General features: G+C 33.6%; 1 protein-coding gene across 2 annotated transcripts in view; it reads right to left on the bottom strand.

The window, feature by feature from the left end:
• The window catches only part of LOC145683270 (uncharacterized), a 168,890-nt gene extending 160,664 nt beyond the window's left edge, over nucleotides 1–8,226 (bottom strand). For both annotated transcript variants that reach the window (XR_014130993.1, XM_081754636.1), the window contains exon 1: nucleotides 8,123–8,226. The gene's annotated coding sequence lies outside the window, so the exon portion shown is untranslated. The remainder of the gene's footprint in view (nucleotides 1–8,122) is intronic.
• Between the last annotated feature and the right edge of the window lie 6,722 nt (nucleotides 8,227–14,948).

Here is a 14,948-nt window from a genome sequence, read left to right on the forward strand (position 1 = left end):
TATGAGTTTTTTTTCAAAAGAAGCGATAGAAATCAAAGGTACAGTTTTCTTTGCAATTTTTAACACGATCATACAAAGGATTCGACTAATTTAGTACGAGAATATAAATAATTAGTATTTTCAAAACATTTCTTTTTTATTAGTTCATACATAAATTATTTAAGTTTTAAACTTTTATATTACTCTAAAGCAATATATATGTTTTAAATTGTAATGCTTTGCTAGGTATTTTCTTATTATTCGTATTTATCTTTAAGTACTTTTTTAAAATGTAAAATATTACGAAAAATTAAAATAATGCAAACATGTGAAACAATACTATTCGCCAAATAATATAATAACTGGAAAAGAAAATAAATATCAAACATGTTACTTTCAATAATTTTCACAATTTTTCTCCAATTATTTATTTCATTAATATTTTTAAAAAAGAAAACAAGAAAAAATTGTTATAATGTAAAAGTTTATTTCTTTATATTTTCATAACATTAGAATAAATTAAATTACAATAATAAAACTTAATGGTATTATCAATCATTACACATAATAATAATAATAATTATTATTATTTCTTGTTTACACACATTACATTCAATGTTATAAAATCTTTTATTTTCCAAATTAAAAAAATATTAGTTAATGCGAAAAAATATTTTTAGTCAAAATTGTTTTTCTACACCTTTACAACACATTGTTACATGTTATTTATAAAGTTGATATATAAGGTTACGTTCATGTAATACAATATAATAATTTAAATGAATTTACCATAGTTAAATCAAAATATTATAATTCAATCAAAGTTAATCCAAGTAAGTTCAATAATCAATTTTTGACAATGTATGTGCATTGTATTATATTGATGATTTTATTAAACAATGCAAATTTATTGTATCATCACATGCAATTAAACAAAATTCACGTATAATAAATTCATGATTTGAAATCTTAAAACCTTGTATGTCAATAATGTATTCGTTAACACATGGTAAAATTTATGATTACATTCTAAAAAATCGCTATAACAACAAATTCAGTGTTCACGCACTTTGCGTATAAAGTTTATACTTGAAATTTCACTATGATGTTCTTCAAACAAATGAATAACAGTTATATCGTTGGATAAATGTCCTACAGCATAAGTTCCAATATATTGATGAAATAAACATTGATGTTCAAGATGCAGCAACATTGTTCTCAAGAAATATTGTTAAAGCGTAAGTATGCACCAATAGTTTTTAAAACACAAATTTCACTAATATATTCTGCACTACATGATACACAAGTCATGTTTTTCGAAATAAATGATATGCATACATACATAGTCAAACGTTTAAAATATAAATCGTTGTTTTACTTTTTGTATGTCTTTACACTATTTACACTTTATATCTGCATATCAGTTCACACATGCTTTCTATCTTTCATTCTAAAATATCAATTACTTCACATAGATTTATATTCTTGTCTCTTTCTTGAAATAGATCATAATACAATTCATAAAACATGTCCTGTGTACATATGCCAATTATATGCGATTTCGCATATGTATAAAACACTTCAATTTCTATTTCTTTTAAAGTTGATATAGCTCTTTCCAGCAATTCTTCTTCAGCCATAAATAAACATTCGTTGGACATTTGGTTCTCTACACTTTCAAAACAACCACTACAAATTAAAATTTTATTCGTCTCCCAGTGCATTTAAAATGCACTTTGAGTTCACTTTAAAATTTCCACATGTACAATCTAATCGAAAAAATCGTACCGTTCTTGATAATAATGATGGTGATCCTGGCAAAAATATTTCATTTTCTTCAATATCTATATCATCATCCGAAGATGATGATAAATAGTTTTCACACTATTTGGAGGATCTGCTCTTGGGTTTACCGGCAAATCCCTGTTTCCTGTATTCGGCTTCTTCTCCACACATGGTGGAGAAAGCAACGCCTCTTCATCGGCGTACACAAAATCTTCTTTATGTATAGCAGGTATACCTAAAATACATACAACATTTTCCAAAACTCCCGTACTTAAGCAGTTCGAACAAACAAGATGGCGTCCACCAAAAGCATCAAGTTCATAGAAGTCACCTATTAATTTTCAAAACAATATTTAAACATGAGATTATCACAATACAAAAACGTAAAAAATTACAACGTTCATACATATATACGTTCAAGGTAAATACTATTGTATTCTTTTAAGATTCTATACCATCCTCTCTTTTACAGCATTTTTAAGTTTATTACCGTTCGCGCCTACATTTCTTTTACCGTTCGCGCCCGGCCATTCGCGTCCGCGCCTTCCCGCGCTGCGTCCAAGTTTCCGGCAGCCAACACCGGCTTAAAAATCTATTCATAAACATTTCATCTAATGTGCACTGCAACTTCCCACGACATCAATATCTCCTATTATTCTTTTCTTTTTCTTTATAGAAATCCGCTATGGTTCGTCACCTAATTTATTATTTTTAAAGCATACAGCTGCGAGGTTTCTCTTTTATTTAAAATTTTTCCTACAATATATTGTATACTTATATTATTCATTATAACAATCTAACATTGTTCAATGATTTTCCAAGCATTCTGTTTTATTATTTTAAAACATACTGTTGCAAAGTATTCTATAGTTCCATTATTTCATTATAACAATTTACCCTTGTTCAATGATTTTCCAAGGTTTCTCTTTTATTATTTTAAAACATACAGCTGCAAAGTATTCTATAGTTCTATTATTTCTTTATAACAATTTACCCTTTTCAATAATTTTCCAAGGTTTCTCTTTTAATATTTTAAAACATACAGCTGCGAGGTTTCTCTTTTATTATTCTTTCATACAACTAAAATGTATTGTATACTTCTATTATTCTTTATAACAATCTACCATTGTTCAACAATTTTCCAATGCTTTTTTTCTTTTCTTTTACTAATCATTTATCTTTTAAACTTTGACATCTTGTATTATTCTCTTTTCGGTAACTCCTATACATACAATAATACACCAACCATTACGTGTCATCATATGTCATTTAAACAATAGTGTATTTCTATACAACTAAACTTCCCACCCATTGTCTCGGGGCGACCCCTGCCTGCGTAGCTTGGTCTGATATTGGTATACCAACTACTAACTTGCATAAGGAAGAGTTTAACTTGGGCCTCCGCAGTGTCATAAGGGCGTCTATTCTGTACGAGTATAGCAACTTGAGCAATACGCATCCGTAACGGGGAGGAAGGTATGCCAGGCTTTTGTGTTGAGGGTGCGTGACTACGTGGACAGCGCAGCGGTGGTTTAACAAGTTTAAGGATAGAGACGAAAGACTCGAAGTCGCACCACGTGCCAGAAGACCAGAACATGTACAAAATGAAGATCTTCAGGCAGCAATTGACACGAACAGTGGCCAGACATGAGACGAACTGGGGCTACAATTCAGTGTGAGTGTAGAAACCATTCGGCAGCACCTGCAACAACTGGGGAAACAACCTGCAACTACAAGTTCGGTCGATGGATCCCATATGATTTGATTCCGAGCCAGAAGGCAAGGCAAGTTGACACTTGTGTTTCTTTGCTGTGTCGTCTCAGAAAGGAGCCATTCCTGGACAAGGTGTTGACATGTGATGAGAAGTGGATCTTGTATCATTGGTTAGCGCCCCACGAACGAGTTTGAAAACAGCCGAAACTAGCACTCCACCAGAATAAGGTCCTCCTGTGTGTTTGGAGGACTGCTCGAGGCATCGTGCTACGGGAACTGCTACCAACTGGTCAGTGCATCAATGAAACTGTGTGCTGTGAACAGTTGAACAGTGTTCACGAAAAACTCAAAACTCTGGAGCCAGCACTTCTGTATCGCAAAGGGTCCTCCCGTTACAGGACAACGCTAAGCCCCATGTGGCAACGGATTACCCGGGACACCATTTTACGCCTTCGATGCGAAACGCTATTACATCCGTCATACTCCAAAGACATTCCACCATCCTATTACCACTAGCTTCACTCCTTGTACAATCACCTTAGAGGACGACAGATCAACTCCTCAGTAGACGTGCAAAATTCACTTGATGTCTTACCTTCTTCGCTTCACGCCCACAAAATTCTATCGCGATGAAATGCATGGCCTCCAGAACGTTGACAGAAAGTCGACGATGCTAATGGGGACTATATTTCATCTTCCAGGTGACATATCGACGTTGGAAGTGGTGGGTGAGAACTTTCCCTGTTAGCTATGTAGATAGGTTCTGTGTACAAGGGCTTAAATTGAATTAGTTACGCACAGAGATATAATGTTTGGTCCGGGGCAGAAGTTCTTGGTGAAACGTAATAAAAGTTACCTGCAATATAATTTATGGAGAAAAAGCAATAATAATAATAATAATAATAATAATAATAATAAGCTAAGGAAAACAGTCCTTTTAGTTGTCCGGAAGGAAACCAACATTTTCCGGTTTATCATGTTTAAGAAGCACTAGTTGCAAGACATTTTTTGGTTTTGTACATTGTAACTAGCCCCCTCGAAAATGACGGGCACCTCCTAAATAAACTTGCTGGCTACACCACTGATTGTAAGTGACACAATTGAATTGGCCATATCAATAATAAAACGAAAATTATAGTGACAATGATTTAAGCTATTTCCTTAAAAACAATTTTTAAAATATACTTAGCGAATAAATAAATAAATAAATAAATAATGCGGTAATGAATTATATATATATATATATATATATATATATATATATATATATATTAGCTAATAAGAATCAAATTACATATCTCTTAGGAAGCACCTATCCCATTAGATGATAAACAAGTTGAAATTACAAATCCAAACTTGACACAGCACCAACTCGGACGTCTCATAATCTCAAAAATCTATCTTTTGCTGGTAATGCGGCCTCAACAGAGACAGTTGAGATAAAAATAATGGAATGCAGGAGGATAACCGCTAAAAGTGTTATATGTGCAATATGTATTAGTTAAGTCTCTCTCTAGAATATCATTGCCAATTAGCTGCATCATCAGAAAGTATCAGCACGATAATTTCCACGACTGCTGACAATTGTTTTCAGAAAATAAATGCGGAGGACGTTTAGAGAAACTGTTGCATCGCTGTGAGGTGAATGAAGAGAGTTTATCAGTAAACTATTAACAATTGGTGAAAGCTGGACTAATCTTTATGACCCAAACCACAAGAAATAAGAAACAATATAAACACTCCTCCCTAAATCATAAACAGGAACAAGTGAATAACATGCTGCCAAAGTAGTTCCTTTCGTTTTCTAGGACTAAAAAAGTGTGATCATTGCAAATTACGTAGCACATAGGTTATTAGTTGCTACTATGCATTGTTACTTACTTAGTTACAAGAGAATGCTGGATGGAAAATAGATGGTGTTGTTGACAGACAATGCAGCACGTCATTCCACCATGCATCTATTGTGAAGGCTATGGGATTAGAGTACAAAGTGTTATCTCACCCACATATTCACTGGATCTGTCGCTAAAATATTCCTTTCCCTTCTCAGAAATGTAAATGCACGTAGTGGATGATATTTTGACAATGGAGATGAGATCGTTTTTGATGTTGAATTGTTTTCAAAGCCAAGCAGTGGAATTTTGCTAAACGAATTTGATGAAAGTGAAGAAGCGCTAGTAACATATGTTGGTAGGCATGGTGACCACGTAGAGAAACACTAATGGCATCATTGTGTCAGAGATTGCAAGAACACTTCGGTACTCATCGTACGTACTTCATTGGATAATAAATTTCATATACTTAAAACTCCATATTTCCATTTATTATTTAGTAATGCTAATTCTTTTTAAATAAGATTTTTCAAATTCGGGTATTTTATTTATATAGTATTTTTACCAATTTGCCACAACTAAGACTAATATAATTTTTCAAGTTGTGTGTGCTGCTAAATTTTCAGCGCATCGCATTTAGAAAGATTTACAGTTAAAATAGCACACTTTGCGTGACAGTACATATTTATAAGGAAAAATCTTCTAGGAGACAAAGTTAAATATAAAGTAATACAACTAAATTTTAGGTATATATGTTTAGTGTTACAAGCGTAAAATTACTACGAGTTCTTTACGGAGGGTATAATAGGCATATGGAATATTACTCGATTAGATGTTATTTTGCTCCAGCAGTGTATTTGTGCACAGTGTACACAAGCTGTATTTTATGTTTACAAATGGTGTGTTACTAGTATAAACCAGGACCAGAGCTACTAAAATGTGAATAATTGCCAAACACAAGTTCTTTCTCGTACTCCAACTGATACATATACAACTGATTCCAACCATCGGCGACGCGGCTACTTGTTTCGGACGAACCACTCTGCTATCGCGCGGGCATACCAGCTTTGTTATGGACTGACTCAGTTAGATTGTATTCGTGCCATTTCACAGCCTTATAGCGTAGGTTTTTCTTCTCACCATAGCTTATGTGCCATACATTTGGTACTTGTATTTGTATGTAAACCATTAAAAACATTGTAATTTTTCAAGAAATATTTCTGATGTTTCCCTTAGAATTTTATAGGTGCTAGGAGATATTTTCATGTCCCTCAGACAAATATCTTAGTGGACAATAAAACAGTAATTATTTAAATAATTGTTTTTGCAACAGTTATTTCGAGTAGTGCGCGAAAAGTAAATCTGTGCGTTTCGTCTTCAAGGCACGAAATTCAATTAAAATGCATTTGAGAACATAAAATAAAATTATGGATGAGTATGTTATTATCTTCAAGAAATAGCTATGCTGCACTAGTGTTCATCACCCATATACTACATTTTCAATGTTGCCAAGGTAGGAAATTCAATTAAATTGCATTTGAGAACATAAAATAAAATTATGAATTAGTATGCTAGCATCTTGAAGAAATAGTTATGCCCCCCTAGTGTTCATCGCTCATATACCGCATTTACATTATTGCCATTTTGCATGTCTCAAAGAAAGGAGAAAAACAAGGTTATTTTTTGACGTTCATGTCAATGATTATATGGGGACAAACAAGCTCTTTCTTCGGGACCCCTCTGACAGAAATTGTTCTTGTCTCAAAATGACTCAGACTTTACTTCAATATTCCAATAAGAAATTAAAATAAATTTTGTTTTGAAATGTGCTGACATACGTGGAGGTTTACGTCCGCGCACCACCCGAAATAATTATTGAAAAACTATAATTCTTTCACTAATTTTCTTCTTATTGTTTCCTAAAAGATTTGCACTGGGCTTCATGAAAACATGTCACTTGCCATAGATAAAATTCAAGGTGGCCACTAGAAATAATTGTTGAAAAATTAAATTCCGTTTCGATTTGCTTATGCATAAGGTTCCTTGCTGTATGACATAAGGATTACAATGCAAAAACATAAACCAGCTTGTGCTTGGTAGCTACTGAAAATTACAAATGCGATCTAACCAGTTAAGGCAAAGCGAAGCTATTGGACAGGCGCACTAGCGCGGAGAGAAGTCCGAATGGAACAGGAGCGTAAGCGATGGTAATTATACACGTAAGGATAATAAAAATAAATGGAATTTGGCGACGATACGAGATTGAATAGCAGTTAACAGTAACTGTTAACGCATCACTTGTAAAAATAAATGCAAGTACTGTACACTGGTCAGAAATACACCGCCGGCGAAAATTGACATATAACAGAATCATTTTCTGTGTGCACTCATTTATTTTATTCATCGTAAAGCACTTATAAGGATTTTACACTACTAAGCCTACACTTGTAAATCTAAAATACAGCTGTATTACTTTATATAAATTTTTGCCTGCAGAAATGCGTTCTTTCTTTATAAACATGTATTCATACAAAGTATTCAACTTAACCGGGAAATCATTCAAAATGTTGCGTGCCGACCTACACTAACCCTGTGACATATATGTTTTTAACAAAAAACAAATGTTGACATAAATACGGAATTCAAAGAACTAGAGTACACAATTCCTTACACAATGAGAATAAAATTGAATTTCGCGTCATCGATTGATTGTAACTAGAATTATACAGGAAATTAAATATTAAACCTATGTGTGTTTATAAAGTTAATTGAAACTTCAATACTTACAAAAAGTAATTTAAAAAATCACTTACTTTATCAATTACCAAAACTCGTTTCTTTTATTATTATTATTGCAACTCTCTAACTGAGAAATAAAGTACAAGATGAAACAGTAAATCTACTCTTTACCTAAAAGTAGCATACGTTATCTTCTTCTCTACAGTAATTCTAGATATCTATATTTTGAGCTGCAGATCAATTCCTAGTTGCCGAATAACTTTTCCCACTCTTTCAATGTAGTTCTTATTTTGTGTGTGTGTTTCAGAATACATTCATTCGATTCTACTCTAATTGTTAGATTTGCAATAGTTTATCTTAGGTGTAATTACAGGAAGTTCCCTAAAAAGGTGTTCAGTTTCAGGAGTGTTGTAAACTTTAAATACAATCCTCAGTACAGATTATCATATTTCATTGTTGTAAAGAGTGTAATGTCTTATGCGTTCAAAACATTGTTTAAAATCTGAGGTGACATTAGCTTTAACTAATTTCGGATATAAAGCCTTTACAAAGAAGTAAAATGTTATGTCCTAACTTTTTTGTATATATTCTGAATTCCATACATAATAACCTATTAAATTAGTATTACGCAGTAAGGATCCGTAAGGTGACAAACAAGTATCTCTATGGTTTTTGAGGTAATCGCAATGAATTTCGCAATCCTCCCATTTCCAAACATTACCGAAATATTATCAAAATAGGTCTCAAAAAGATTTAAAGAACATTATGTCTGTGTGTTTGACGAAAACCAAAAGTCATTGCACCTGATAGTTACCGAAATATGGATTTAAAAAGCGATACGATAGATATGTGAAGTTCACGTATTAGATAGTACAGTAACGAACATAAATAAATGGAGGTTTGAGCCATAAGAAATAATGGCTCCAGCAGTCATTTATTTTTGTTCGTTACCGCATAAGTTCGAACAAACGATTACTGAGGCCAACAATAACTCGAAGAATACAAATAATCCGAAAGAACCGTACATTCGTATAGGGTATGGGATCGGATGGGGTTTTAGCCCCTGTTTATTTTATTTTTTTTTACTTTATTCAATTGATTAAACAGCATACCAAGGTGTGTTGATTACTGAGAACTGCGTCCTAATATCTTACGCAATAACCTAAAAATTACGAACTATATTTTTGTTGACGTCATTAATATAAAGAAATTCAAGAACAATGACTTTTGCGAGTCTGGTAGAAGCAGGAGAAATTTCACAACAATTTTATATGTATCCTGGTTCACAGTCAAGTATGGGCATTATGTAGCTACTCAATTTTTCACCAATATTTCTACATTTCACTTGAAATTATAGCTCTACTCGTTGGCTTTCCTCGCGTTGTTCGATCGAAGACTTCCGTTGCTCTAGAAAGTATGGAATATCAAACCCATAATGATAATATTTATTTATTGATTGAATTAACAATCACCAGATACAGCTCTGAGGTCATTTTATATTGGATATCTAACAACAACAACAATAACAATGGAAAGGATTGGAGAAGGTATCGGCCAGGACCTGTTGAGTAGGTTCCATCCCAACATTTGCCTGGTGGAACTGAAAAAAACCCTAGAAAACTCCAGTGAGGATGGTTGTAACGGTCCATGTTCATCTGGAATGAGGCCTGCGAAAATGGACGCGTCACAAGTGTAATTGAAAATAATTTATTCAAAGGTTACGCACGGGTTACTATCAATCATGTTATAATATTATGTTTGATTAAAATTGTTGTTTTAAAAAAAGAAAAAGAAAAGATAGAAAGTAAAAAAGTATTATGTGGAAAAATAATTTTTGTGTAGTTGGAAAGTCTGCTGGAGAAATGAATAGCTATCGCGAACGGGGGCGGGGCTATCGCTTCTCCGATACAACAAGCCAAGCAAAGATTCTCAGTATGCTGACTTGCTGTTCAACTTTACTACCGAGAAGGTTTTTCTGTTATGGACGGAGTTGTTCTTCTTTTTGTTCGTTTTTGTAGTAATTGAGTGTGCGACGTGGATCGACAAAATCCTTTGGTGGATTGCCAGCATAATAAAAAGAAAGTGATGAAAAAAAGGAATGTTATATTTCGTCTTCATGCAATTCATAATAGCTAACCTAGTAGTTTGTCAAACGGGCACTTTTTCCTCTTTTTAGTGAGGCAACTTAGTTATGAAAGTTGTAGTGTGTGTGAGAACTCACTTTAAAGATGATATAAGGTGGTGTAAATTGCTTGCGCAGTTTGTGGTTTGTGTGCTTATTTGCTTTTCTTATTATACTTCTATTCTGTGCAATGATTTAGTGATCCTTAAAACCAGTGACGTGAAGGATCTTTTGTACCTTGTGAAAGCCCATTTTTATCACTTAAAAATTGATTCCTTTTGGCCGTCCGAATGTTTGGTTAGTATAAAACCGAGTATAATATCATTCGTTCCAGTTTATCTTGTTTGGGAACGAGGGCTCAAAGGGATTTTTAAAGAATTTCCAGAATATTTGAGTACTGGCAAATACCGACCAATTTGATTTTGTTCTATATCCAAAAATGGCTCAGGCGTTTTCCAATTACCAGACGATGAGAGGCCAGGAAAATTGAAGGTAAATTTCGTGACTTAAACAACAAGAGGTGAGGGAACATTTCGACTTTTTCATTGAGTAGTAATTGTGTCTCGTTTATTAGATGTTTGTCAGGTTGTGACTTTGATTCTCAATTCTGGTTGAATTGCTTTTGCAATTTCCGTTTCTTTCCAGTCTTACGTGCCTTAAGGAATGTTTCTCATATTTTTATGCATTTCGGAGAGTTAAGTAGAGCTGGTCCGTAAAAGTCTCGACCTTTGATATCACTATTATTTTTTCAATATTTCCAATCATTGCAGCTTGGTTTTCATATCGTAAAGTAGTTTAACGTATATTTTGTTTGCTTGAGCTTAAATTGATATAAAAAGTTTACCTGATTACCGTCCATTTCCTCCAGCATTCTAATTCCACTATTGTTGAGTATAAAGAAAGAATTTTGTACATTAAAGTATTGGAAGTTATTGATGGAATCGATTAATGAGTGTTTAAATGTATTTTGAGTCAGAATTAATGTTTAATTTCTCCATAGGATTAATAGTGGTAGATTAAATAATTGCGAATTGTATCACGAATGAAAGTTTGGTAGTACAAACTAAGCCTGAGGAGGAATTATTAGATAATTGTTTCATTGCTTGAATATTATTTACATAATTATATACAGAGTGTTCGTAAGGCGAAGTATCAAAAATTAGAAGCGCGCTCAAAATAGTTAAGTTAACCAATTGTATGGTTGCTTTGCTTTGTGAGGATTCACATTGGACGTTAATATTACGTTAATATTAATATTACTATTTTGTTGAGATCAACATTACTTCTAGATTTGACCTTAATAACTTGGAGGACATTTTTCAAGAAATACTTTATATGAGAAATAATAATTTGCTCAAGTTAAAAATTAAAGGATTTTCATATTTAGATTTTTTTCTGAATTAAATTCAATTTAGTATCTGAAGTTTTTTTATTTACATTTAAATTTACTTTTTTTTGAAAATATATTTTTATTGTTGTTTTGTATTACGTGTGTATTTGCATTATTCAAACGAAATATTGTAAATACACAACCACAATTACGTTATATTTAATAAATTGTTATTGAAGTTGAATTTTTGGTGTTCTTTATTTGTTATAAATATTTGATTTATTTTTGTATGTATTTATTTTCCTTTTTCATTGGAAATATTGGAAACAACATTTGGTACTGTGCGAATGTAATAAAGTGTTGATCGACTTCACCTTCCTGTCCAAGTCCCTTCTACCAGGTATCAGTTGATTGTATTCAGACTGACAATTATTATTATTATTATTATTATTATTATTATTATTATTATTATTATTATTATTATTATTATTATTATTATTATTATTATTATTATTATTACTATTATTATTATTTTGAATAATAATAATTCTTGGTCTGGGAATGATCTTGAGATGCTAGGTGGAAAGGGACGATTTCATGGTCCACAGTGGGAATCTAACCTACGACCTCCCGAAAGTGAAGCCAACGCCCTAGGACTTGTGTTACTTCGTTTGGTTAACGGGAATTATGAAATGACTTATCTTGATCTTTATACAGTGAAGTGCAAATTTCCGTTTACAACGCTTGCGATAAAAATCTAACCACGAGAACGAACCAGAAAGAAAACTTTTATATACCATTTTGTTAAATTCAGTGCAATTTCGTAAATATTTAATATATGCTGTAGCAAATTGTTGCAAAACGACGTGGGACATCACATTGAGAACAAGGGAAAGGTGCTGCAACAAGTGGTCCCAAAAATTTCAGAACATGCCTGATTTACACAATGGTGTGAAAAGCAGGGCGGTATAGAAGCCGCGCAAGATTTTCTCAAATCCCGGTACTGAAGTGGACAGACTTGCGAAAAATGGATGTATAAGAGGAGAAAGGGTGAACCATACATGAACGATGGGTAAATGGAACCATTGGGGGTGATCATTGGCGCTACAGGTGGGGCTGAGGGGCACTTGTGCCCAAGAAGAAACTTGTTCTTTGAAAGAAAGAAACAGTGTAGTGAAGTACATTGGTAATGCAAAAAAGATTATTTCCAGTTATAACACAGGTCCGAGGTTGCTCAGTGGTAGAGCTTTCACATTTGGTATATGAGATCTTTGGTTTTATTCTAGCTAGCGCTAGGCGAGACGTCTAGTGAAGAAATACCGTGTGCATAGATTTTCTCCCGTTTCCTCCATTTCTTTTCATTTCAACCTTTCATTTATTTATCATCATCACTGTCTTCTTTAGCCTAGTAGGCGTAAACGTCGGACGTAAAAGTTAAAGATGATATTTCATTTTCTTCATCGATTACTTCAATCTTCCTCCAGTCCTCCTACTATGATTGTCAATGCCTAAGAAGTCTTGTTAATATTGTCGAACTTTCTTCTTTTGCGAGTGAGTGCTGTAAGAAAATCGATTCTCAGCAGCAGGATGTTGCGATAGGTTGATAATTTTGTTTTAACACTAACTGGCATCTATGGCATATGCCGAGGAAAAGAATGAAAAAAGAACTACAACGGCCATTTTATTATATGTACCGTATTGCCATTCAACAAAAACCTCGGGAAACTCCTGTCATGATGTTCGCACCTGGAACTGTAGACGTTCCAAATCCGATCCCACCAACAGCGCTAAGGACTCACAACGAAGGTACAAATACATCCAAACTCGTCATGTTTCGAAACATGACGCTGAACACTGTAAAAGCGAGACGGAAAGATTCTTTGCATCCCGTTACTAACATTATGGTTCGTAATTAGTGGTTCGTAGCAATTGATGTAAAACAGTTTTGTAAATTACTGTAGTAGGCTAACTGTTGCGTGTTCTTTGGAACAGTTTACGATCCGAACTGCCTAACGCTTTCTGGAAAATACTTCGTGTTAATATGCTCACGTGAGCTCCGGTAGGTGCGCTTGACGTAAGGTCAGGTGTTATGTGTGATTAGCTTGTTGATAGAAGCCAGCCCAGTGTTGGTTTGCGTGGCAGTTTCTTGTTCCAACTTGGATGATACAAATGTCCGTATCACTTGTCCAAGGAGTACAAGTGCTATGTTATACTGTTCCAGTTATCAGCTCGTTTTCAAACAACTGTATGGATTTCTGTTTGTGATATACTGGTATATTAATAGAGTAGGGAAAGGTAAGAGGAGGGAACATATAAAAGAGTGAAGAGGATCAGTCGTAAACCGAATCCATGAGAAGGATAGTGATGCAATTGGTAGAAGTACGACATACGAATTGGTCAGAGAGAGAGAGTGTATTGAAAACAATTTACGATGCCCTTGGTTTTGATATCAACATAACTAGAGAAAGGAAAACATAGCTTTCCTCTTTCATATGAAGAAAGTCGTATTATTGTTGCTATTCTCATACTAACCCATTATGAACCTTTGTATCCTAGAATTATGTACTAGAAAAATGCACGTGAAACTCACAAAATTTAGGTTTTAACTAAATGAAACGTAGCAGGTTCGACGAAATTTCGCAGCACTTCACGTGGCAAATAATACTAGGCATGAATGACAGACTCTTAAAAACAAATTCATTAATCTTGCAATTGAACAAACACGCTATTGACAATCTTCCCTCAAAATATATTGTTTCCGTTGACGTATCAATTATTCCATATTATGGAAGACACGCAGCTAAAGATTTTTTAAAAGAAAACACGATGGAGCTATAACCTATCAATGTTGTCTACTCGACTGGGTTATATGTTAAGTTTTCATGTTTATGAAGGAAAGGAGAGGAACACTCATACTGACGTCAAAAAGAAAACTTCCGTATTGGTGGTTCTATTGCACTAAAATTTGCTGATATGTTAGAACTAAATTCTATTAAAATTTTGATTCTTTTTTGGCAAGTGAGACGGTCTTTTCAGCTCATGTATAATGGTTAAAATTAATAAAAGATCGTTGGGAGTTTGAGGACCCAAAATGGCGCCCTTCTTCGAGTTTGATCCAAATTAAGAGTTCGTCTATAGTTCTCGCTGTGCGGGATTGTGCTACCACCAAGTGAGAAAAACTACAACTAAAATAAAGTATATCAAGTATTTTTCTTTGTTAATGGTAAATGAAGAATAATTTTTAGGAAGTAACTATAATTTAGATATTTTTAATTTAATTGTAACTGTTTGAACATATTATAATAGAACGATAAGCATGTTAAAAATTTCAAATATTTTCCGGTAGTAATGTCTGTACCAATCGGATTAAAGAGGGGCCAAGTGAAGCTATTCTTCGCCGGGAAAAGAAAAGGATATTATGTCGCTACGCGTTACAATGGCGTAGCGA

This window comes from Thermobia domestica, chromosome 4, assembly GCF_964235325.1.
Source record: "Thermobia domestica chromosome 4, izTheDome1.hap1.1, whole genome shotgun sequence".
NCBI lineage: Eukaryota > Metazoa > Arthropoda > Insecta > Zygentoma > Lepismatidae > Thermobia > Thermobia domestica.